Here is a 24,555-nt window from a genome sequence, read left to right on the forward strand (position 1 = left end):
CCATGTAATCCTTAGAACATCTAGTTTATGTCTTCATGAATTGGGAAACCCAAAAACATTAAACTGGTAGGGAAAATAGTGTTTGAAATAAATTCAGCCAATGGGGCTGAGGATAGAGCTCAGTGGTAGAACACTTGTCAAGCATGTGTGATATGGTGGGTTCAATACCCGGTACCATCAAAAATAAAATAAATGAGCCAGGCACTCCAAATGGTAAAGTTGAATAAGTTTGACCAAAATATAGGACTTCACTAAAATCTGAAAAGGCTGATAATTAAGGGTCTTTATTATCTAAAGACTTTTTCTTTAATTGCTTTGTAAAATTATAAAATGTTGGTTGATAAGACATATAAAATATGCACAAATAGAACTCAGATCAATGATTATAGTTAGCATTTATTGAGTACATAATATGAGCCATTTTATACACTTTTTAATGTATTAACTTATTTACTCTTCAAACCTTAAGATCAGACCTTTTTTACAGGTAAGGACATTGAGCATAGAGAGGTGAATAACTTAAGTTCCCAAAACTAATTATTAGTAGAGACTATTAAGGGCAATGTTGTTTGTGGGAACCATAAGCTGTATGCATGCACAAATTTAATTTATGTAGGGAAGAAAATCATTGTGAATAAGATTACAGTCATATATTGGGTGAACAGGTAGATACTCATTGTAATAAAGGAACTTGGTTTGTTAACCTGGATTAGTGACAATTTTCAACTAATATTCCAGATTTGTAGTCTTGGTTGCTGTAGGACATCTGAGATGGCACTTCTTGATTGCTTGCTTTAGTTTCTATTGTAGTTCGGTTTTACAGAAGCAAATAATTAGACACGAAGCTCTGGAGCCAGTATTGTGGGTCATAGTGTCCTATCCCAGGTCTTTATACCTCTTCCTTGTACCTTCCCTTTGTTAGTAGAAGTGGGCTACCTTGGGAAGGGTGAGACTGCTGCTGAGCACCTCCTGAAAAAGTTAGCTGGAGGACACCTGCTGATCACAATACCTGTCCCCAAGCAGGATAGCAAGTCCTTTCTTGAAGGAGGATTGGAGTGGCAACATCTCCATGTCTACCACAGTTTGTAATCTTTAATGTAAAGATGTTAGAATCATACAGTTTCATGATTTCTATGAACGTTGAATTATTGTAGCGATGTGTGCTTCATCAGCTATTGAAATGTATGAAACATTTGAGAGAATTTTGCACATGTATATTAGTATTAGATTTGCTGGAGTTACATAAATGCTTATGGATTTCACTGGTTAGATTTTGTAATTGTAGTTTAAAATGTCTGAGAAAAATTTGATTAGTTGAATATTCAAATCATTAAATATTTTAAGGAGTATTTAGTCTGTTTAGCTTGTGAATTAGCAGAGCATAAGTGAAAGTGTCTATATTTTTATGGAAAGATTATGAGATTTATAGACAGACTAATAGCATTTATAAATTAAGATTAATGGCTTAAGAAATTCAATTTTGGCTGGGTGCAGTGGCACATGCCTATAATCCCAGTGGCTTGGGAGGCTGAGACAGGAGGATTGTGGGTTCAAAGTTAGCCTCAGGAAGAGTGAGGCACTAAGCAACTCAGTGAGCCCTGTCTCTAAATAAAATACAAAATAGAGCTGGGGATGTGGTTCAGTGGTCGGGTGTACTTGAGTCCAATCCCTAGTACTGCCCTCCCCCCCAAAAAAAAAGCAAGATAATTTTAACATTTTGCTATTAATAAGAAAACTAATCATGGTTTTTCTTTTATGGATTTTCTTTCTTCACTCACAGGACTTTGACGATTTCCTCTATGTTCAATGATTCTTATAATTATCACTCAAACCTTGATTTCCCACTTGAATTTCAGTTCTTATTTTCAAGTTCAAATTTTCATGCTCTATGTTAATATATATCAATAGCTTCGATTCAGCATGTTAATTCTCTCCCAATACTTATGCTCAATGAACCAATGGCCTTGACTTTGTTAAATATTGTTTTTATTCTTTTAAAATCCCAAACTAGCAAACTTGACTCATCTGTATTCTCTACATACAGGCATTAAATTGTTACTTTTTGCTAATGTTTTTAATGTTCATCCTCCCCTCCACAATTCTTGCCTATTGCCTAGATCAGGCTGAAAAAAAGATTCCTTCTAAATGATCACCACAGTCTTATTATCTTCCTCTTTTCATTTAACCAGTTTTGCATATCAATCTTCCATATTTTAGAATCTTCAGTGACACAATAATTCTCCTATGTCATGTCAAAGAACTTATAAATTTTAGAGCCTAAGAAAATATAGAATATAATGTTTTAGTCAGCTTTGTATCACTATGATCAAAAGACCTGACAAGAACAACTTGAAGAGAAGTTTATTATGGTTCACAGTTTCAGAGGTTCAGTTCATGGTTAACTGACTTCATCACTCTGTGCCCAAGGTGAGACAGAACATTCTGGTTGCCTGGCATGGTGGAGGAAAGCAGCTGAGGACAAGTCAGCCAGGAAACCAGAAAGAGAGAGAGAGCTCTGCTCACCAGGGACAAAATATAAACCCTTAAACAATGTCCCTTAATGACCTACTTCCTTTAGGCACACCCTTCTTGCCTGCAGTTACCACACAGTTAATCCATATCAGTGGATTAATCCACAATTAGGTTTTAACTCTCATAATCTAATCATTTCACCTCTGAACATTCTTGCATTCTCTCATACCTAAGCCATAACAATATAATTCAATCCCCCTTTTCCTTAGTTTTATGGAAGAATGAATCCCAGAGCTATCGCATGACATTGATAATTGGTGACAATTCTGGAGTTGATCTTAAGGTGTATATAGACCATGTCTTTGAATTCCTTTTTATCTCAATTGTACTGGGTGTTAAATTGTTCATTAAGTAGAACATCTAATATTTATTGATAAGTAAATTAAGCCATCTCTGACTCCCTGTTAATAAGTTCCTTTTTAAAAAGATGTAAATTTAATTTAAACAGTCATAAGCAAAAAAGTTAATTTCCTAGCTCACAAATAAAAGTCCATTAGTAGAAGCATGGGAGGATTCAATGGCTCAAATGATTTCTGTTTGGTTCTGTCTCTTGATAGGCCCTCTCTCTGTGGCAGTATGATGACCTGTGGTCAAGATATCCCAGAACTTACAGGAAGAAAGCATTCTCCCTAGCAGGATTGGGAGAAAGGTTTCCAGAAAGGACTTTCACTCATTTTGGGTTTTATGAGTCTGTGAATGAAACACTGTCCAGAGAAGGAGTACTCTGAGCAGCCAACCTGGGATACATATCTCCTTCAGAGTTGAGGAAATGAGTTTATTCTGATCTACCACCAGAATCCTATGGAATAGATGAGAGATAAGTGCTTAAAAAGAAGAGATTTTGGAAAAGTGGGAGATAAGCACTAAATTTACTTTTCTTGTCCCTAATATCTGAACAGCCACCAAAAAATCCTCCATTGTTGGATCTCTCGGATCTACTTTCTCTCTTTGATTCTACTGTCAACAATTTAATCCTACTGTCAATCTCTTAACCAATCTTTTGTCTACCAGCCACTCTCTATAAAATTTATCCTATACACAGATAAGCATCTTAAAGAGGTTAAAGTCATTTCCTTATTCAAAGTTATCCCCTTTGTTGGGTGATTAACTCCTTAGCTTGGCATTCAAGGTTTTCAGAAACTGATTAACATTTTTTGATTTTCAGTTTTACAACACCAGATGCAGTAGGTAGGAATGGAGGTGAGGAGTTGAAGGACTGTCTGGAACACCTGCTCTTCAGCTAGTGGTCTTGTGATATGGAGGTTAGGTGTTCTGACTCAAAGGTACAAGCTTGGGGTATTCATTTTGTTGTTTTGTTTTTAATTTTTAATTATATCCCAGCAATATAAGCATAGATCCTAACAGCAGTACTTGAAAGGATTGAATACAACAAGAAAAAAATTCATTGGCTTCTTTTTCAGATGCAATCCTTTTTTTTTTTTTATAGATGAACACAATATCTTTATTTATTTTTATGTGGTACTGAGGATCCAACCTAGTGCCTTACCATGGTAGGCAAGCATTCTACCACTGAGCTACAACCCCAGCCCCCAGATGCAATCCTTTGTAACATTTTATTCCATATTTCTCAATATTTGTATAATAACTCTTCTCACACAGCCCATCATCATTCTGACCCCAAATCTATTTGACCGAGAATTTGTAAAGCCCTCAGTTCACTGGCTCAGTCCTTCAGTGTTCCAATCTCAACCTGAGAAAATAATCTGATTGTCCCAAGTTGTTTTCTCATCAGGCCATGGACCACTGGCTCAACTTTGAGTGGGCTGCTCCTAGTCAAGTCTCTACCCTGAACTATTGACAGGGTTGGCACAAGGTGGTAGGAACTCTAGGGTGGTTAATCATTTGATACCTGATTGTAGCTAACCTCACAGATTGAAGCATTTAATTCAACTACAACTATCTACTAGCAGTTCTTACTGTTTGAGGCTAGAAACTTAGAGACTACATTTCCCAAAAGACCTTACAGCTTAGGTTCATAAACCTAGTTTTTTAGAACAGATATAACAGTGGAAGTTGATGGTAAATGTTCTGAAGTGGAAGTTGTATTTCTGCCACTTCTTTTATTTCTACTGGCAGATGTTGGTTTCTCTTGAGACAGTTCTAGCAGAGGTCCCAGTGCTGGGTACCCGAATTTCAAGGATGATGAAAGACAGGGAGCAGGGCATCTATCTTGCTGGTTCAAATCATGGCAGAGTCAGCAGCTACTACAAGTTTCCTGACTCCCCTACTTCATAAACACAGTGCTCATGTTGGGCCGGTTCTGTAATGGTGTTCTGGAAATTATCCCTGAACCCCCAGCTTCAACTCTGTTGTTCCAGATCTTCCAGTGCTTTCATAAACTCCTAATTCCTCCTAGTAAATATACTTCTCACTAATTTGAGAGAGTGAAATATGTTATATATGCCATTGAATCCTAAATATGTGTTTAACACTTATTTCATGGTGGTGGTGAAAAATTAATTTTCATCAATTGAAATTATAGGCAGGTGCCTAAGCAGTGCTGATATTTTGAAACATTTTGGCAACATATTTCACATTTTTCTGTAGTGTCTATTGTTTTTGCTTTTGCATTTTTTCTGAACCAGACACATTCTTTGGAGATATTTTAGAAAGTTAAAATTTTTTATTCTATAATTGATCTGTGGTTCCTCACCAATAGCATGGCCCATGAATTATTTGGTTTTGGATTTAGTCTACCTGATGAATTTCATTGAATTGTACCTGCATAAATGCAAGACACAAACACATATGACAGACTTAGCTAGACTCTACTTAGCTAGACTTAGCTATGCTTACTGTGATGCATAGTAAGCATAAGTCCCAGAGGAAGACTTGTTTTAAATCATATCTCTGTTACCTGCTGTTGTACGATCTTGGGCATCTCTATTTCCTCACCAGAAAAATTGGTTTAAAAACAATCACATAGACAAACAGCTGTGACTCAGCACTAATCCATCCAGCTGAAACAACTGGTCAGCCCTTCTGATCCTACGGAGGTAAATGCCTACCGAGCCTTCATAGGTAGTGGCCACAGGTTTGAAACGGGGCTTGGGAGAGACAGTAAGGACCCACCCGTTGCATTGGTCGCCCAGCAAAGGGAAACGAACTGTCGCCATTTGCAAGAGACACCACCATGGCAGAGAACTGACTTCATCAGACTGCGGTGGAGGAGATAACTTCATTGAAACCTGCGGCTACAGGTGTCTAATTCCCTAGCCTTCCCTCTCCACACATCGGGGAAACCTTAAGGGCCCCTCCCAGCTCTCCCATAAGGGCCCCTCCCAGCTCTCCCGTGAGCGCTATAGTCAACCTGAGGGAATCAGAGGTGGCGCGGGACCCGAGGCACGGAACTACCGCTCCCACCAGGGCTGACTGCTGAGGCCTCTTGCACCAGCTACCGGGGGCGTGGCTACCGGAGGGCAAGTAAAATTCGCTGAGGATTCTCAGCCCCAAGCTCTACAAACTTAGGGTCTGAGGGAATGGCAAACTGGAAGAGTGTGCCCAGTCATTCATGCAAACAGGGCTCCCGGGAGCAGCAGACCTGGCGTGTAGCCAGTATTGTGGTGAGCGGCACCCGTGAGAGGGGCCTGGCTAGAGGAAAAGTGGGAAGTGACTAGACACAAGAGGAGGCCCTAGGCACTCAGGATTGGAGACTCTCCCAGTCTGGGAGGAGCTGCTGCACAGTGATTGGTTCCCGCGTATTGACAGGAGAAACTTGGCCTGGTGGGCACAGCGCCACCTACTGGAAGAGAAGTTAATCAAACTCTAAGACTGCATTTATTAGTTTTTCTTTTCTTTTTTTATTTTCTCTTTTTTTTTTGATTTGGGTTTTTCTTTCATTTTCATTTTTCTTGTTGTTTTTTTAAATTTTTTTTACGATTTTTAAAAATCTTTTTTTCTTCTAATTTTAATTTTAATTTTTTAAATTATTATTTTTTAATTTTTGTTTCTTTTTTATTTCCTATTTTTTCTTCTTTTGTCTTTTCATTTCTCTTATCCCCCCTTCCTTGAATTCTACCTGCTTACTCTCATTCTCTTTAGTGACTTCTTCCCTTCCCTTCTAATACCTTTCCTCCCAAGCATCAAATAAATTTATAGGAGTAAACAGTAACTCAGCAGTCAAACAGAACAAGAAGTAACATGAGCAGCTTCAAAAAGCAAGGAAGAAAAGGAGTACAAACAATGCAGGACAGCCTAAATATTCAGGAGGACCTAGAGTCATCAGAAAAATGGTCATATAAAGAATTCAAGGAACACCTTATACAGATGGAATGGAACCTTAAAGAGGATACAAGACAGCAAATTCAAGCAGCGAAAGAACACATTGAGAATGAATTACATAAACAGATAAAAGAAGAAGTTAAGCATCTTTATCAGGAGATAGAGATTATAAAAAATAAACAATAATTCTAGAAATGAAGGAAACTATAAACCAAATTAAAAACTCAATTGAGAGTATCACTAACAGAGTGGAGCAAGTAGAAGCCAGAACGTCAGATAATGAAGACAAAATATATCATCTTGAAAAGAGTCTAGCCAACTCAGAAAGGCTGGTAAAAAATCACGAGAAAAACATCCAAGAGTTATGGGATAACATAAAAAAACCAAACTTACGAGTCATCGGGATAGAAGAAGGTACAGAGATTCAAACCAAGGGAATGAGTAACCTGCTGAATGAAATAATTACAGAAAACTTTCCAGAAATAAAAAAGGAAACATATATACAAACTGAAGATGCATACAGGACACCGAGCACACAAAATCACAGTAGACCAACGCCAAGACACATTGTTATGAAGATATCCAATATACAGAACAAAGAGAAAATATTAAAAGCTACAAGAGAAAGGAGACAGATTACATTCAGGGGTAAACCAATAAGGTTAACAACGGATTTTTCATCACAGACACTGAAAGCAAGAAGGTCATGGAACAATGTATTTCAAACACTGAAAGACAATGGATGCCAACCAAGAATTCTGTATCCAGCAAAATTAAGCTTCAGGTATGACAACGAAATAAAAATCTTTCATGATAAACAAAAGTTAAAAGAATTTGCAGCCAGAAAACCAGCATTGCAAAGCATTTTGAGCAAAACACTACACGAGGAAGAAATGAAAAACAATAACCAAAACCATCAGTGGGAAGGGCCTCGGTAAAGACAGAGGGTGAGGGGAAAGATAATCATGGAGAAACAAACTAAATTTTTTTAAAAAAGGATAAATAATCAAACATGGATGGAAGTACAAACCATATATCAATAGTAACTCTGAATGTTAATGGCTTAAACTCTCCAATAAAGCAACATAGGCTGGTATCATGGATTAAAAAAACAAATCCAACAATATGCTGCCTCCAGGAGACACATCTGATTGGAAAAGACATAAACAGGCTGAAGGTGAAAGGATGGGAAAAAATATACCACGCACACGGTCCTCGTAAGCAAGCAGGGGTGGCCATCCTCATATCGAATAAAATCGACTTCAAGACTAAGTTAATCAAAAGGGATAAAGAAGGTCATTATATACTGTTAAAAGGAACCATTCACCAACAAGACATAAGAATTATCAATATTTATGCACCAAATAATGGTGCTGCGACATTCATAAAACAAATTCTCCTCAAGTTCAAGAATCAAATAGACCACAACACAATAATTATGGGTGACTTCAACACACCTCTCTCACCATTAGACAGATCCTCCAAACAAATTTGAATAAAGAAACTATAGAACTCAATACCACAATCAATAACCTAGACTTAACTGACATATATAGAATATATCAACCATCATCAAATGGATATAATTTTTTCTCAGCAGCACAGGGATCCTTCTCAAAAATAGACCATATATTATGCCATAGGGCAACCCTCAGTAAATATAAAGGGGTGGAGATAATACCATGCATTTTATCTGATCATAATGGAATGAAACTGGAAATCAATGATAAAAGAAGGAAGGAAAAATCCTACATCACATGGAAAATGAACAATATGTTACTGAATGATCAATGGGTTACAGAAGACATAAAGGAGGAAATCAAAAAATTCTTAGAGATAAATGAAAACACAGACACAACATATCGGAATCTATGGGACACAATGAAAGCAGTTTTAAGAGGAAAATTCATCGCCTGGTGTTCATTCCTCAAAAAAAGAAAAAAAACCAACAAATAAATGAACTCACACTTCATCTCAAAGCCCTAGAAAAGGAAGAGCAAAACAACAGCAAATGTAGCAGAAGGCAAGAAATAATTAAAATCAGAGCGGAAATCAATGAAATTGAAACAAAAGAAACTATTGAAAAAATTAACAAAACTAAAAGTTGGTTCTTCGAAAAAATAAATAAGATCGACAGACCTTTAGCCATGCTAACGAAGAGAAGAAGAGAGAGAACTCAAATTACTAACATACGGGATGAAAAAGGCAATATCACAACAGATGCTACAGAAATACAGAAGACAATTAGAAATTATTTTGAAAACCTATATTCCAATAAAATAGAAGATAGTGAAGACATCGATAAATTTCTTAAGTCATATGATTTGCCCAGACTGAGTCAGGAGGATACACACAATTTGAACAGACCAATATCAATGGATGAAATTGAAGAAGCCATCAAAAGACTACCAACCAAGAAAAGCCCAGGACCGGACGGGTATACAGCAGAGTTTTACAAAACCTTTAAAGAAGAATTAATACCAATACTTTTCAAGTTATTTCAGGAAATAGAAAAAGAGGGAGAACTTCCAAATTCATTCTATGAGGCCAACATCACCCTGATTCTGAAACCAGACAAAGACACCTCAAAGAAAGAAAACTACAGACCAATATCTCTAATGAACCTAGATGCAAAAATCCTCAATAAAATTCTGACGAATCGAATACAAAAATACATCAAAAAAATTGTGCACCATGATCAAGTAGGATTCATCCCTGGGATGCAAGGATGGTTCAATATATGGAAATCAATAAATGTTATTCACCACATCAGTAGACTTAAAGATAAGAACCATATGATCATCTCGATAGATGCAGAGAAAGCATTCGACAAAGTACAGCATCCCTTTATGTTCAAAACATTGGAAAAACTAGGGATAACAGGAACTTACCTTGACATTGTAAAAGCTATCTATGCTAAGCCTCAGGCTAGCATCATTCTGAATGGACAAAAGTTAAAGGCATTCCCTCTAAAATCCGGAACAAGACAGGGATGCCCTCTATCACCACTTCTATTCAATATAGTTCTCGAAACACTGGCCAGAGCAATTAGACAGACGAAAGAAATTAAAGGCATAAAAATTGGAAAAGAAGAACTTAAATTATCACTATTTGCAGATGACATGATTCTATACCTAGAAGACCCAAAAGGGTCTACAAAGAAACTACTAGAACTAATAAATGAATTCAGCAAAGTGGCAGGATATAAAATCAACACGCATAAATCAAAGGCATTTCTGTATATCAGCGACAAAACTTCTGAAACGGAAATGAGAAAAAACACTCCATTCACAATATCCTCAAAAAAAAAAAATAAAATACTTGGGAATCAACCTAACAAAAGAGGTGAAAGATTTATACAATGAAAACTACAGAACCCTAAAGAGAGAAGTAGAAGAAGATCTTAGAAAATGGAAAAATATACCCTGTTCATGGATAGGCAGAACTAACATCATCAAAATGGCGATATTACCAAAAGTTCTCTATAGGTTTAATGCAACGCCAATCAAAATCCCAACGGCATTTCTTGTAGAAACAGATAAAGCAATCATGAAATTCATATGGAAAAATAAAAGACCCAGAATAGCAAAAGCAATTCTAAGCAGGAAGTGTGAATCAGGCGGTATAGCGATACCAGATTTCAAACTATATTACAGAGCAATAGTGACAAAAACAGCATGGTACTGGTACCAAAACAGGCGGGTGGACCAATGGTATAGAATAGAGGACACAGAGACTAATCCACAAAGTTACAACTATCTTATATTTGATAAAGGGGCTAAAAGCATGCAATGGAGGAAGGATAGCATCTTCAACAAATGGTGTTGGGAAAACTGGAAATCCATATGCAACAAAATGAAACTGAATCCCTTTCTCTCGCCATGCACAAAAGTTAACTCAAAATGGATCAAGGAGCTTGATATCAAATCAGAGACTCTGCGTCTGATAGAAGAAAAAGTTGGCTCCGATCTACATATTGTGGGGTCGGGCTCCAAATTCCTTAATAGGACACCCATAGCACAAGAGTTAATAACAAGAATCAACAAATGGGACTTCCTTAAACTGAAAAGTTTTTTCTCAGCAAGAGAAACAATAAGAGAGGTAAATAGGGAGCCTACATCCTGGGAACAAATTTTTACTCCTCACACTTCAGATAGAGCCCTAATATCCAGAGTATACAAAGAACTCAAAAAATTAGACATTAAGATAACAAATAACCCAATCAACAAATGGGCCAAGGACCTGAACAGACACTTCTCAGAGGAGGATATACAATCAATCAACAAGTACATGAAAAAATGCTCACCATCTCTAGCAGTCAGAGAAATGCAAATCAAAACCACCCTAAGATACCATCTCACTCCAGTAAGATTGGCAGCCACTATGAAGTCAAACAACAACAAGTGCTGGCGAGGATGTGGAGAAAAGGGTACACTTGTACATTGCTGGTGGGACTGCAAATTGGTGCGGCCAATTTGGAAAGCAGTTTGGAGATTCCTGGGAAAGATGGCAATGGAACCACCATTTGACCCTGCTATTGCCCTTCTCGGACTATTCCCTGAAGACCTTAAAAGAGCATGCTACAGGGATACTGCCACATTGATGTTCATAGCAGCACAATTCACAATAGCTAGACTGTGGAACCAACCCAGATGCCCTTCAACAGATGAATGGATAAAAAAAAAAGTGGCATCTATACACAATGGAGTACTATGCAGCAATAAAAAATGACAAAATCATAGAATTTGCAGGGAAATGGATGGCACTAGAGCAGATTATGCTTAGTGAAGCTAGCCAATCCCTAAAAAACAAATACCAAATGTCTTCTTTGATATAATGAGATCAACTATGAACAGAGCAGGGAGGAAGAGTAGGAAGAAAAGATTAACATTAAACAGAGACATGAGATGGGAGGGAAAGGGAGAGAAAAGGGAAATTGCATGGAAATGAAGGGAGACCCTCATTGCTATACAAAATTACATATAAGAGGTTGTGAGGGGAGTGGGAAAATAAACAAGGAGAGAAATGAATTACAGTAGATGGGGTAGAGAGATAAGATGGGAGGGGAGGGGAGGGGGGATAGTAGGGGATAGGAAAGGTAGCAGAATACAACAATTACTAATAGGCATTATGTAAAATTGTGGATGTGTAACCGACGTGATTCTGCAATCTGCATTTGGAGTAAAATTGGGGGTTCATAACCCACTTCGATCTAATGTATGAAATATGATATGTCAAGAGCTTTGTAATGTTGTGAACAACCAATAAAAAAAATTAATTCAAAAAAAAATAAAAACAATCACATAAATAGTTGCTGGGTTTAAATGAAATAATACATGTGAATCCCTTGTCATAGGGCCTAGTATGTAAAAAGCATATAATAAATGTTAGACTAATACTGTTAGTTTCCACTTTCCTAAACTGTATTTCATGGAGGGGCAAATTTATGTTCCTCCACCTGTGTCATAATTTGAGTATGATGACCTTAACTCATTCTATAGTTACTAATTATCCCAGTGATATTTCAGTGTTTGTTTGTTTTATTTTTAATGGGAAAATGATTTGGCAGCTGCCCAACTGCCTACCCTTGAATGCAGCTCTGGCTGAGATTTGGAAAAAGGAGGATCATGTAAGCATCAGAAACTGAGGGAAGGAACTTTCACATAGAAAAGGCAATGGCAAATATTGAAGAGTAACATCTGGTATAAAGTTTAAGAAAAGCTTGTCACTTACTCTCAATCATGACACACTTCACAAATAAGTTTCACATACTCTTTTTCTAGATGCTGCAGCCAAGAACTGTTGGTCTAGAAATTACTAGACCCCAAACTGAGAGGCTTGAATATAGCAAATCAGATATTTTTTCACATCTTGTGGGAGGGGATAGGAAATACGTTTGTATGAAGAAGTCCAATTTCATATGTTGGTAACAATTATCTGGAACTTTGCAGAGCACCTCCATAATCTCTTTCTCTTATTTGAACCTCAAGACTACTTCTGTAGTTAAATAGGGAAGTATTCTTATTATAATTTCACAAATAAGGAATCTGAGACTTAGAGAAGTTGATAAAGTTAGTTGTGATCACACACATTTATTAGAGGAGGCACAATTTAGACCCGTTTTCCTGATTCAGATTAGTGTCTTTCATGCCTCCTTTTCTTAAGTTTTCAGATTGGGATAGTTTTAGAGCCAAGTGATATGATCAGAGCTGTCATTTGGAAAAACATTATGTTCTTCTAGGGTCATCCTCTTACAGAAGGTGAAAACTAATCTTATTCTCCTGACTTTCTTGGGAAGGTTGGTGTTCAACTTTTAAAAGCCATCTCTTTTCAAAGAATGCCAGACACTGGCAGTTTTTTAAAGCCAAAGTGAAGGTTTGCAAGTCATTTAAACTCTCAATTACTTGGGGGAGAGACTGAAATGCCAGGGGATGGGGTTATTTATAGTACTGCACTGAGAGCCAGTGTATATATTTATTTGTACAAGAGTGGAATCCTGGCTCTGCATCATTTCCTGACTTGTTTGAGAATTTGGGCAAGTCATTTATTATGTCTGCAGTTTTTGGAATTATAGCCTTGCCTCAAAGATGTGCTCTGTGAATAAATGAACTTCTGTTTGTAAATCTTGTTTAAACTTCTCTGATGAAAGGCCGATCAGTATTGGCAGCTGTAAAGAATAAGGATGCTGACAGTAAGGAGTATAATAACAGCAGCTCCTTGAATATATGCAGTACGTTGCTTGGAGAAACTTTGAGTGCTTTCCATGTATTCTATTAAAGAAACATAAATATTAACATTTCATGAGAAATCATTCTTATTGTTTTTTTTAAATAATAACTTTATTATTTATTTATTATTTTTATGTGGTGCTGAGGATCGAACCCAGGGCCTTGCATGTGCGAGATGAGCACTCTACCACAGAGCCATAACCCCAGCCCCTTATTGTAATTTTTAAAGTACAGATTGAAAGAGTCTCTTTTATCTCTTCCCTTTTGTTCCCCTCTCCAAAGCTAATGACAATAATAGTTTTTTGTATATCCAGACATATATATATACACATACAAATATATATTATAAATTACTTCAGCAACACAGTTTGACATCAATTTTCTTGAAGAAATTTTCATTCTAGCATATACAACTTTTTTGAACTGATGCATCCTTTTCCATTGATTTATTTGATTATTCCCTTGTGGGGAAATTTGAGGTTGTTTCTTATCTTTCAGCACTAGAAATATGCTACAATCAATGTCCTATATATACGTATTTGTGCATTTATGGGTGTACTTCTGTGGGTTAGATTCCTAACATAGAATCAATGACTTATTAGGATTTAAAGGTGTGTATTAAATTGTACTCTCCTAAAGACTGTTGTTCTAGGCCTGTAGTTACAGTTCCATATATAGCCCACAAGAGTCCCTATCTTCCATGCCTGTGCCAGTATTGCTTTGTATGTTATTTGTCTTTCTAAATTTTGCAATTTGACAGGTGAAAATTGATTTTAAAGTATATTTTCTTGATTACTAATGAGGTTACTAATGAGGTTAAACATTTTTAAAAAAATGTTTATCACAGCCACGTTTATACATACAGTATAACCAATGTGATTCTGCAACCTGTATACTTGGAAAAATGGGAAATTATACCTCATTTGATTCAAATGTATGATATGTCAAGATCATTGTATTGTCGTGAGTGACTAATAAAAAAAAGAAATGAAAACATACATTTATACAGAGAAAAAAAGATGTTTATCAATCATTTACATCTATTCTCCTGTGACTTGCTTTGCAGGGGGTTTTCCAATTTCCCTTCTGGGTGTTTTTTTTTTTTTTTCCTTAACTGATTTGTAAAATCTTGTAAAATACTGATCGTGAATATGGTGTTAGGTATGTTTCTCCCAGTTTGCTGTTTATCTTTTAAGAAATAGTTGATTTTTTTCTTTTTTTGGCTGAGGAATTAAAAAAATTTTTTTTTAGTTGTCTATGAACTTCTATTTATTTATTTATATATTTGCAGTCCTGAGAATTGAATAGTATGAGGTTTTTAAGTCCTTTGGGTATAGACTGAGGAGTGGGATAGCTGAGTCAAATGGTAGTTCCATTCCAAGTTTTCTAAGGAATCTCTATACTGCTTTCCAGATTGGTTGCACCAATTTGCAGTCCCACCAACAATGTAACATCTCTAGCAATTAGAGATATGCAAATCAAAACTATTCCAAGATTTCATCTCACTCCAGTCAGAATGGCAGTTATTAAGAATACATGCAGGGGCTGGGGATGTGGCTCAAGCGGTAGCGCGCTCGCCTGGCATGCGTGCGGCCCGGGTTCGAGCCTCAGCACCACATACCAACAAAGATGTTGTGTCCGCCGAGAACTGAAAAATAAATATTAAAAATTCTCTCTCTCTCTCTCCCCTCTCTCACTCTCTCTTAAAAAAAAAAAAAAAAAAAGAATACATGCAAAGGTAAGTGTTGACGAGGATGTGGGGAAAAAGGCACATTCCCCTTTTACTTTATGCTACATTTTTTTTTTAACTTTCTAAATTCTATACATGAGAGAAAACAGGTGCTATTTGTTTTTGCAGGGTCTGACTTATTTTATAATGATCTCCAGTTCCATCATTTTTTCTATAAATGATACACTTCCATTTTTCTTTATGGTTGAATAATACTCCATTGTGTATATATACCACCTTTTCTTTATCCATCCAACTGCTAGTTGGTGTCTAGCTTTATTCTATAACTTTGCTCTTGTGAATAGTGCCACAATTGCAGGTATCTCCACAGTATTCTTTCATTCCTTCAGATTTATATCCAGGAGTGGTATAGCTGGATAGTATGGTAGATCTATTTTTAGTTTTTTGAGGAAAACCCATCTGTTTTCCATAGGGCCTGTACTAATTTAAATTTCAACCAACAGTTTGTAGGGTTCCTTTTCTCCCACATCCTTGCCAGCATTTGTTATTTTTATTTTGTGTTTGGTAGTTGTAGACAGACAGCATGCCTTTCTTTTATTTATTTTTTTATGTGGTGATAAGGATCCCCCCCCCCACCCCTGTCTCACAGTATGAGGCAAGAGCTCTGCCTTGCCCCAGCATTTGTTATTTTTGTTTTCTTGATAATAGACATTTTGTCTGGGGCAAGAAGGAATCTCAATGTTTGAGTTTTGATTTGCATTTCCCTAATCGCTAAAGATGTTGAACAGTTTTTCATGTGTTTATTGGCTGTTTATACTTCTTTTAGAAAGTATCTGTTCAGCTCTTTTGCCTATTAATTAATTGGATTACTTGTTAATTTTTTCGAGTTCTTTATGTATTCTGGATATTTATCTTTTGTCAGATATTAATCCTTTGCTGCTATAGGGTTTGTCTCTTCACTCTGTTGGCTGTTTCTTTTGCTATAAATCTTTGTAATTTGATGTAATCCCATTTGTCAATTCTTGATATTATTTTTTGAGTTGTTGGAATTCCGTTAGGAAATTGTCACCTCTACCTATATCTTAAGATGTTTCTCTCATATTTTTCTATGGTAGTCTCAAAGTTTTAGGTCTTTCATGCATTTTGAGTTGATTTTTATATAGGATAAGAGATAGGGATATGATTTCAATTTTCTACAGGGGGAAGTTCAGTTTTCCCAGACCAAATGCTGAAGAGGCTGTCTTGTCTCCACTGTATGTTTTAGTCTCTTTTGTTAAGAATCATGTGGCTATAAACATGTGGGTTTATTCCTGGGTCCTGTATTCTATTCCATTGATCTACATGTCTATTTTAATGCAAATACCTTCTTGTTTTTTTGTTGTAATGACTTCATAGAATATTTTGAAATTGAGTATTGTGATGCCTCTGGCTGGCATTGTTCTTTTTGCTCAGGATTATTTTGGCAACTTGAGGTTTTATAACTTCCAATATGAATTTTAGGATTATTTTTCTAGTTCTGTAAAGAATATCATTTGTATTTTGATGGAAATTGCATTGAATCTCTTGATTGCTTTTAGTACTATGGCCATTTTAACAATATCAATTCTCCCAATCCCTGAACATGAAATGTCTTTCCATTGTCTAGTGTCTTCTTCAATTTCTTTCTTTCTTTTTAATATTTATTTTTTAGTTGTAGTTGGACACAATACCTTTATTTTATTTATTTATTTTTATGTGGTGCTGAGGATAGAACCCAGGGCCTTACACATGCTAGGTGAGTGCTCTACCACTGAACTACAATCTCAGCTCTTTAATTTCTTTCTTCAATGTTTTATGTTTTATAACTTTCATTGTAGAGGCCTCTTTGTTTAGGTTTATTCCCAGGTTTTTTTTTTTTTTAGATTATTGTACATGGGATTGTTTTCCTAATTTCTTTCTCAGTGAGTTCATTAGTGGTATATAGGAAAGCTACCATTTTTTTTTTAAAGAGAGAGAGAGAAGAGAGAGAGAGAGGATTTTTAATATTTATTTTTCAGTTTTCGGTGGACACAACATCTTTTTATTTTATTTTATGTGGTGCTGAGGATCAAACCCAGCGCCCCACGCATGCCAGGTGAGCACGTTACCGCTTGAGCCATATCCCCAGCCCAAGCTACCAATTTTTGTCCATTGATTTTGTGTCTTGCCACTTTGCTGATTCTGTTTATTATTAGAGATTTTTCGTGCACTCTTTAGGTTTTTGCAAGTATAGACTTATATCATCTGAAAAAATAGAATTATATCATCTGAAATAATTCTTTCTTATTTGTATCCCCTTTATTTCTTTCTCTTGCCTGATTGCTTTAACTTAAGTTTGTAATACTATGTTGAATAAGAGTGATAAGAATTAGAATTGAAACCCTTATTTCAGTCTAGATTTTAGAGGAAATGGTTTCAGTTTTTCACCATTTGTTGTAAATCATCAGTGATATGTCTCTACATGTATTTGCTTCTTTTTAGTTTTTTTATTTTTAATTTCAAGAATTCTTTATGTATTCTAAATATTCATCCTTTGTTAAGGTTTGCAAATATTTTCTCCCAAGTATGTAGCTTATATTTTAATATTTTCTACATGACCTTTCACAAAGTTTTAATCTTGATAAAATCTAATTAATTAATTCAGGACATATTTTGTGTTGTCTAAAAACTTTTTGCCTTACTCTAGATCCCCAAGATTTTGTATTATGTTTTTTCCTAAAAGTTTTATAGTTTTACATTTAGGTCTGTGATTCAGTTTGAATAAACATCTTGGCGCTCTTTATTTATTTGGCCTGTGTTTATCTGGTTGCTCCAGTATCATTTGTTGAAAAGAATTATTTTTTTCTTTTTTTTTATCGAAGTGTTTTGAAAACTTTGTCAAAATCTTTTTTTTTTCTTTTTCTTTTTTTAGTTGTATTTGGACACAATACCATTATTTTATTTATTTATTTTTATGTGGTGTTGAGGATTGAACCCAGTGCCTTGCATGTGCTAGTTGATCGCTCTACTACTGAGCCACATCCTAGCCCTGTTAAAAAATCTTTTGTGCATATTTGTATGTGTCCGTTTTGGGGTTCTTTATTCTATTTCATTGCTCTGTGTTTATCCATCTTGATTGCTGAAATTGGGTAGATAGATTCCTTGCACCATGTCCTTCTTTTTTGAAATGGTTTTACCTGTTGTAACTCCTTTGCTTTTTTCTATAAAATTTCAGTGATCTTGTTTATGTTTACAAAGTGCAGGAAACATTATGAGCAGGTTTATGCCAAATAAATTTCACAAATTCCTTGAAAAATGTAATTTTTGCATATTGATACAAGCTTAAATAGACCATCTGAAGAAGCTAATACCTCTTCAAGAAACTAAATGTTATTTTTTTTAATAAGAAAGACAAAAAAAAAAAAAAAAGGAAGGAAAGAGGAGCAAACTGGAATTTCAGTAGGAATAGCATTAAAGCTATCAATTTGGGGAAAACTGATATCTTTCATATTGTGAATCTTCTAACTGATGAATATGGCAAGGATCTCTGTTTTTTTTTTAGATTCTTTTTGACTTCATCAGTATTTTGTAGTTTTCAGAATAGAAGTTCTGTGAATATTTCACTACATTTGCACCTAAATATTTCATTTATTCTTTTCTGTTAGTGATTTTAAATGGTATTGTAATTTTTTTGTATTCATATTCATTGCCTGGGTAAAAAGAGATGCAATTTAATATCCTGATGTGCACAATCTTTTTCTTTTTAAACAAGAACACCTTATTATTTAAAGGCAAAACAAATAATATTGACACACATATAAACCTCAATAAGAGAATTCACTGGGATTTATACATAGAAATATATATTCTAGTATCCAGTATAAGAGAAACAAGGCAGTGTGACATATGACAAAGCAGTAATAAAGTGGCTGTGGTTACATTAGGAATAAGAAGATATAGAAGGTCACATGAAATATTAATCTTTCCAATAAGAGAGTTCATGGTTTAAAATGTAGTATTTTTGTTTCACAACTACAAACTATTATTAAGTCCTTAACCTTGAAATTAAGAAAATGGATAGCTTAATAATCTATGAAAAAGTATGCTTTATTTGATTTTCAAATGTTAAAGTAATCTTGTATTCCTTAGTCATAAGCATCATCATCACTTTTACATTTTATTGGATTCGATTTGCTAAGATTTTGTTAAAAATTTGATACCTTGAAATTGAATTCAACACATGTTGATTTATATTGCCATATTTTATGGACCAACATAAAGTCTATCTTTTTTTTTTTTTTAATCAAGAATTGAACCTAGCTGGGGATGTAGCTCAGTTGGTAAAGTGCTTGCCTTGCATGCACAAGGCTCTGGGTTAAATCCCCAGCACCACCAAAAAAAGAAAGAAAAGAAAAGAAAAGAAAAGAAAAGAAAAAAGAAAAGAAAAGAAAAGAAAAGAAAAGAAAAGAAAAGAAAGAAAAGAAAGAAAAGAAAAGAAAAGAAAAGAAAAGAAAAGAAAAGAAAAGAAAAGAAAAAGAAAGAATTGAACCTAGTGGGGCTGGGATGTGGCTCAAGCGGTAGCGTGCTCACCTGGCATGAGTGGGGTGTTGGGTTCAATCCTCAGCACCACATAAAAATAAAATAAAGATGTTGTGTCCACTGAAAAACTAAAAAATAAATATTAAAAAAATTCTCTCTCTCTCTAAAAAAAAAAGAATTGAACCTAGGGGTACTTAACCACTGAGGCACATTCCCAGTCCTTAATTTTTAAATTTTGAGACAGGATCTTGATAAGTTGTGTAAGGCCTTGCTAAGTTGCTGAGGCTGGCTTTGAACTTGCAATCTTCCTACCTTAGCTTCCTGAGCTGCTGCATTTATAGGTGTGCACCACCATTTCTGGCCATATAATCTATCTTAATGAATATTCTAGGTGTGCTTGAAAAGCAGGTGTATTCTGTTGTCATTGGGAATAGTGTTATGTAAATGCCAATTAAGTCAAGGTACTTGGTAATGTCGTGTAGATTTTCTAATACCCTTATTGATTTTTAAATCTAGTTCATTATAGAACAAGGGTCTTACAATCTCCAACTATATTTATAGACATCCATTTATCTCTTTAATTCTGTTAATTTTGGCATCATGTATTTTAACGTTCTTATATTCAATCTATACATATTTTTAATTTTTATATCTTTCTGATGTGTTAGCCCTTTTATCATCATGAACTGTCTCTTTTTATCTCTAATAATGTTGCATGTTGTGTTAGTTTTCCATTGTTGTTGCAAAATATCTGAGCAAATCAACTTAAAAGAAGAAAGATTTATTTGGGCTTACAATTTCACCTCTGAATGTGGCTAGATTGGGGATCAAGTCTTTAATATGTGAACCTTTGGAGAACATTGCAGACCCAAACCATAATACATACCTAAAGTCTATTTTGCTTGATATAAATATAGTGACTCCAACTTTCTTATTATTACTGTTTGCATTGCGTTATCTTTTTTTATCCTTACTTTGTGTCATTTTATTAAGGTGAATTTCTTGTACGGAAATGAAGGTGACCACACAAAAACCTAGACATGAGTGTTCATAGCAGTATTATTTATACTAGCCAAAAAATGGAAGCAAACCAGATATCTGTCAACTAATGAGTAGATAAATAAAATATAGCATATACATACTATTGAATATTTTTAAGACATTTTATTTATTATTGTTAAGTATAATTTGACATGTTAATATTGAATATTTTTCAGCTATAAAAATCAGTGAGGTCCTGATACATATTATAACATGGATGAACTTTGGAAATATTTTTTTTTTTTTTTAAAGAGAGAGTGAGAGAGGGGAGAGAGAGAGAGAGAATTTTTACTATTTATTTTTCAGTTTTCAGTGGACACAACATCTTTGTTTGTATGTGGTGCTGAGGATCGAACCTGGGCCGCACGCATGCCAGGCGAGCGCGCTACCGCTTGAGCCACATCCCCAGCCCCGAACTTTGGAAATATTAAGCTAAATGAAAGAAGACATAGAAGGTCATGTGTTATATGATTCCATTCATATGAAATGTCAAAAACAGGCAAATCCTAGACAGATTGTAGTGTTTGTCAGGGACGGGGGGGGGGGGGGAGGGATGGAAGGTGACTGCTAATGGGACAGGAGTTCTTTGTAGGTGATATAAATGTTCTGCAGTTAGATACATTGGTTCGTTGCACAACTCTGTGAATGTACTAAAAACCACTTACCTGTACGCTTTTAGTTAGAAGGTGCGTGAACACGAAATCTGTAACTTGTTCAGAGAAGAACACTAGGCCTAAACACTGTCCGTGCCAGTTATTCACCTATCGTCCTTCAGCTCCAAATCTACTTTCTGTGATTGCTGGTGCCAGTCATCCTCATTCCCAGAGGCCTGTGTAAGTTTGCTTCCTGTTAGTTTCTGTCATTAGCGGGCATTATAGAAGACCTGGAGGCTGGATGAGGGAAGAGACTTCCTATTCTTGTTAGTGTTGCTTGCAGGCTGGCAATGCTTCACTTGTAGCACAGTTCCCCGCAGCCTCATGGTACCCCCTCAGTGAGTACTGCCAACAGCCAGATGATTGCACTTTCTGAGAGGCCTGAGCCCTAGCTTCATGGGGTCCCTATTCTGGGCTTCTAGGTCCTGGCTATCTCATTCTCTTCTTTTTGTTTCTCCAGCCCCAGAATGGTAGCTGCTTCCTGAAGTTATTTCTAGGTGATCTCAGTATTTGCCTTTTTACTTTTTCAGCTAACACCTATGTAGCCAATTTCCCTATAATAATCCTCTCTATTGAAATACCTAGTGTGGGTTTTGTTTTTCTGACTGGATTCAGACAAAAGGATCAACTCATTATACATCGGCTCGGTGCTACTTAATTTTGAAAAAAAAAATTCTTCTATTCTTTAAGGAATTTGGGATTGATTCGTAGATGTCCTTGGCTGTGAATAAAGGGCTTAGTTTCTTGACAGTGGAAGACAGGATTCTAGTAATTTATAACATACAGTAGGGTTGTAAGTACTAAAAATATCACCTGTGGCTTCTTGGGATGTAGTACCTATTAAAGTAGTTATCTTTGGTGACCAAGTGCGGGCAGTGGGGTGGGATGACATCTCATGACTGCATTAGAACATTTTCAGAAAGAAAATGACAAATTTCAGGTTTTGAGATCTGAGCTCAAGTCACATTCAGAAAATCAGAAAACTTTTATGGCAACCCTAGAAGAATTTCTTAACTACATATAATCATAAGACTAGCCTTATTAAAAATAAAACTGGGAGGGTTGCAGACTTATAATGGAAACTAAATTCAGAGACGCAATGAGTCATTTATGTGACAGATCAATGGGAAAAAGTAGAATTCTAAGACTCTTGATTGGTTTGGATGAAGCTGAACAACTGAACACACTGGTTCTCTGAGCAAGCAAAAGCAACCTCTCTTCTTAGGACAAAAAGGACTCATTTTTTTCTTCTTGAAAACTCTATGATCACCTTCTCTGAGGCAGTTCCCTTTTAAGGAGATGCTTATTTTTCTAAAGATTCTTTCCCGTTGTTTATATTTCCTAGCCTAGATCTAAACTAGAGTCAGATCTCAGTGTGCTGAAGCATTCAAATGCAGGTTTTCTGAGCTAGGGAGAAATTGTTTACACTTCAAAAAAAAAATGCAGGACTTTAATGATTCATCAATCCAGAAATAAAAGTGAAAATAGATTCTGGATGGTAGGCCAAAAATAATAAAATATAATTTTGTATCAGGATCAGTATTTTGATATGGGTACATTTAGCAACTCTGAATTTAATATTTTAGCTAAAGCTAAAAATGGTTCTAATAGCTGGCTTGGATGACTAAATTTTGGACTCAGCAATGGCCTACTTTCAGCAAAGTTCGATGCCAGAACTTCCCTAGGATAATATATACTAGGACTCCAAAAGCTAAGGAGGTAGGAATGTTGGAGTAGACTTTCACGTGTAACCTGCACATCCACCTGCCTCTTACATTTCCTAAGAAGTCCCAGAGGTTACCTTACAACAAATTAGGAAATACATTAGTGAGGAAGATCCTAAGATCCTTGACAAGCTCTGTGACATCTGTTCTCTGTAGCCCAAAATGATAGTGGAAGATGCTAGCATCGAAACGGACATAATACCACTCCTCATTCACCTTTTAATTATATCTGTGTGACCTCCTTTCTCTCATAAGCATATGTGTTCTCTTACTTTTCTGGAGCAAGAGGAATTGTTAAAGTGAGAAGTTTCCATTTTAGGTCTCTAGTCCTTTTGCCTCTGACCGCTGGCAGCTATTTTAGGGAAGAGTGGGAATTTCAAAGAATATTGAAAGTAATAGTGGACAGGGACCAGGTGTTCTCAGACCTTTCCTCCTAGTTACCAAAAAAAAAAAAAAAAAAAAAAAAGAGAGAGAGAGAGAGAGAGAGAGAGAGAGAACCTGGGAATAATATATGAGAAATTAAGCATGTTATAAGTTAGGACTGTTTGCCATTTTCCCTGTTCTCCTAGGGACCCATAACTCCACCAATGATATGCTTTTTAAAATTTCAAATTAAGTTACCAGAATTGAGATAGGGAAAGCAGTTAATTTTATCAGTTGTCAAAGGAACTATATCGACTTGTTTTAGTCAGCCAAGGCATTTTACTGATAATTTTAGAGTGATTTGTATGTTCTCAGAATTAATGAAACATTATTGATTTACGGAAGTGCCTTACCTTATCACTGATAGGGTAATAATTTGTTTTCCAGACTGAAAGTAAGATGTCACAACTAAAAGGAAAAGAAAATTTGTGGTATTCTGAAAGAAAATGTATCTTGTAGCAGACTCGTTTATTTAAAAAATTTTGAAAAAGGAAATACTATCCTTTTCTTGTTCATAAAGGCACCAGTATTGGTTAACACATTTAACTCCTGCTGATTAAATAGATGACTAACTGCTTAAGCATCGTCATCTGTGAGAATCTGAATACTTGTACTGAAGTTTTGTCTGTGCCTTGAAATCTTTCATATCATGACTATTTTGTCTTTATAGCCAGGTCAGGGCCTTATCTTGTAAATTCTAGTGCATTAGGGTAAGAAAGTACCTGCTATCATGTACGAATTCATGTATTTTGCCTAAGGGAAGGGACTTGTAAACTGACATCAGATGACTTTTTTCTCTTTTCATTATAGGTTATTCATTTGGTCCCTCTATTTTCCTCAGGTTTGTCTGGGACTAGCCTAGCAGCTCCATCTATGAATGAGGGGTGTGGGAAAGCTTTCATGAGCTCCCCAAAACCTTCTCTCCAACTATCACTTCCAGCATCTGCTGATGTACCTTAGGAGTGTCTATGTTCCCACAGGACCTT

Source organism: Spermophilus citellus (assembly GCF_964194105.1).
Source record: "Spermophilus citellus genome assembly, chromosome: 2".
Taxonomy (NCBI): Eukaryota; Metazoa; Chordata; class Mammalia; order Rodentia; family Sciuridae; genus Spermophilus; species Spermophilus citellus.